Consider the following 3154-nt stretch of genomic DNA (forward strand, 5'->3'; position numbering starts at 1 on the left):
TTCAATTTCATTAGAACCTTATTCTTGATGTTAAACAGCTTTTTCAATCAGAATCATCTTCAGCTTTTTTCATCATTCTGAGTCCAACTAAGCTTCATGGTACCTTGTGCTTCACAACTCAGGAGATGAAGGCAAAGTTTCTGAGATGTTAGCTGGGATAGGGTTAAAGTGAAAACCCTCTAATGACACGGTTTTCATGGTCAGCACACATGCTGCCCGTTAGTATTGCACACACTGGATTTGTTAGTCAGATGGCTGAGTTCCATTTGTAATCCGCACGTATTTCCATACAACAGATGCCCCATTTCCCATAAAAAGAAAATTGACACTTTTCCTGAATACAGGAGATATCTAGTTTCATACCTAAGTTTTAGTGCATATTTACTCTAATTCACCCAGAGCCGTTCTTATTGGCTGAAATACATCAGACTAGGATAACTGTAGATAAGCTCAAGGTTGGCTTGGGAACAGATCTTCTTTAAATTGGGACTGAGCTAAGCTGCTCACCAAGAGCTGCAACTCGTCCATTCACCCAGAGCTCCAAAACTCCAGCTTTCAGATTCAAATGTAGGCTTTAACTCCTATCTTGGTGGCTTCTCATTGCAGGCTCCTGTATTTCTCCTTTGCTGATTGATCCTTAGACAATGAGCTCTTTCACAAGAGAAATAACCGGCAATTCTTTACTGCAACTTGAAAAAATTACTAAGATTTTAAAGATTCATCTAATTTTATCCTCTTGTTCTTCACAGACGAAACCATGGCCTTCTCTCCTCGTCTGATATACCTCGCCTTCTTGGTCCTGGCATCTCATGCGTTGTTAAGTGATGCTGCTGTCCGTGTGTCGAGCATCCGGGCCAGTAACCTGCCAAGCACCGCTGTCAACACGTACGTCCAGGTGACCTGCAACGGCTATTCCCTCAACACCGAGACCATTAGAGGCACAGTCAACCCCAGTTATAGTAGAGTGTTAAGCTTCTCCAGCTGCTACCCCGGATCAACCATAAGGACGGTGGTGTGGAGAGTAAACTCTAGCGGAGCTAATACCTCCCTGGGCGCCTGTTCAGGCGTAGTGTTAAGTGGGTCTTATAATGCACAGTGCTCCGTGAGCACAGGCACTCTGTTCTTCCAATATATTGCCAGCTGAACATCTCTGTGAAACAACATCTAAATGTTAGCAATGTTAGACTAGTGATGCCATTGTTTGGGTAGAGTGGGCTTTTTGTTTAGGAAATCTGTGAACACTGATATCCAACAATCATCATATCAAACTTGTTCTCAGAATCTGCCTGTTTATTCAGCAAAATTTGAAATGTCTAACATGTTTCACAACAATTAAAAAAGTGATTTCATGCAAACTGCAAATGTGCCTCTAATTCATTGCTATATTTGTAATATGATGTTTAGGCTTACTGAAGGATTCTTTACTGAAGATCTATATTGTTAATATAGTAAAACATGGTTAAATGGTTTGTTGCTCTATAAAGCATTTTGCTGTGTTTCCAACAGACCACACAGACTTAAAGTGCTGCCCCACTATACCTGAAAAAACATGATTAGAATGAAGAACCATGTCTTTCATTGTCTAAAACACCAATAAAAGCTATATTCAGTACAGTCGCCTGTACTACCACCCTAAATGTGGGATATATGCTGATGCAGCAGTGGCTGCTAATGCTACTACTAAATAAAATGAAATAAAATGTCTAAAGTTAAAAGCCTTGTGAAAAATGCTTGTTTGGATGGTGAACTCCACTTACTCAAAGGCATCCTTGCTGAATGTTAATTTTGGGGGCTAGTCCTGTGTAATGATTACAGTTTTATTCTACATGGTCTTCTCTAGTCATTATATAGAGTGACTAATGTGCAAAACCAGACCTCATATACTAAGTGAATTAGAACCCTGGTACAGCAGCATATTGCTGCCAAGCAGAATGAAACTAAACCCTTCAGCATGTCGTTATTACGAGAGGTTATGTCGTAATTCTGAAAAAGCATTTTTGTAATTACAAGGAAATATCATGTTATTACAAGAAAATATGTATAAAAATGTCATGATTATGAAATTCTGTAATTGTAAGAAAAATCCAAAATGTCAAATTCTCTGTCTATTTTTTTTAGTTGATTACCAAATAGGCTATATGCTGTATTTGACTTGACTCAATTGCACAGATAAATTGAGTTAATCAATTTTTGAAAATACTCTGTAGGAATAACACAATAAAAGCTTATTTTCGTGCTTCACATGTAAGCAGCAGGTGTGAAAGGTTGCACTGATTAATGTGGGAGCGTCATGCAACTTGGTTACAGCTACTGGTCTGAAATGGGCTTAAGGTTTCTCTGTGACTTAAGGCAAGCATGAAGTAAAATTTCATTTACTCAATCAACTGTACCATTGAGTCAAGTCAAAAACAGCATCTAACCTGTTTGGTAGCTTATTTGGTAACTTATTTCACAAAAACTACATCTTTGACTTCTCATTATAATGAGAAATGTTCTCATAATTATGAGATAAAGTCATTTTTACAACATCTTTTCTTGTAATCACAAGATGTTTTTCATAATTATGACATGACATCTCATGAAACTGACATGCAGAAAGGTTTGTTTTTATTCTGCTTGGCAGCAATATGCCACTGTACCCTTGAATAACATCCCAACTACAAGTGTAAGGTATGTCTGCTTAGAGTGAGAAGATCGCTGCTGTTTCTACACCTGTAGATGCATCCAGTTCTGTCTTTTCAATTAGTAAGCCTGACAAGTTTGACAGAACCCCTGATAAATGTCGCATTTTTTTTACAAACCCATTTCCAAAAATCGTTAAGCATTAATGGTGCCTTCACAGATGTGCACGTCACCCACACCATATGCACTAATGCACCCCTATACCATCATAAATACTGGCTTTTGAACTGTGCACTGATAACAAGCCAAGTGGTCTTTAGCCCAGAGGACACAGTGTCCATGATTTCCAAAAAGAATTTCATATGTTGATTTGTTGGCTTTTCCACTTTGCCTCAGTCCATTTTAATGAGCTTGGACCCAGAGAAGGTGATGGCGTTTCTGGACCCTGTTTATGTGTGAATTCTTCTTTGCATTTTAGAGTTTTAACTTGCATTTGTGGATGAAGCTACAAACTGTTTTTCAGAAGTGTTTC

At 38.4% G+C, this 3154-nt stretch overlaps 1 long non-coding RNA gene across 1 annotated transcript; it reads left to right on the forward strand.

Moving 5' to 3' along the window:
* The first annotated feature begins 449 nt into the window (after positions 1–449).
* Positions 450–1355, forward strand: LOC118827246. The gene is made up of 2 exons (XR_005008849.1): positions 450–567; positions 750–1355. It is a non-coding gene; the product is annotated as an uncharacterized LOC118827246 (long non-coding RNA).
* Positions 1356–3154: the final 1799 nt, after the last annotated feature.

Source organism: Colossoma macropomum, unplaced genomic scaffold (assembly GCF_904425465.1).
Source record: "Colossoma macropomum unplaced genomic scaffold, Colossoma_macropomum, whole genome shotgun sequence".
Lineage (NCBI taxonomy): Eukaryota > Metazoa > Chordata > Actinopteri > Characiformes > Serrasalmidae > Colossoma > Colossoma macropomum.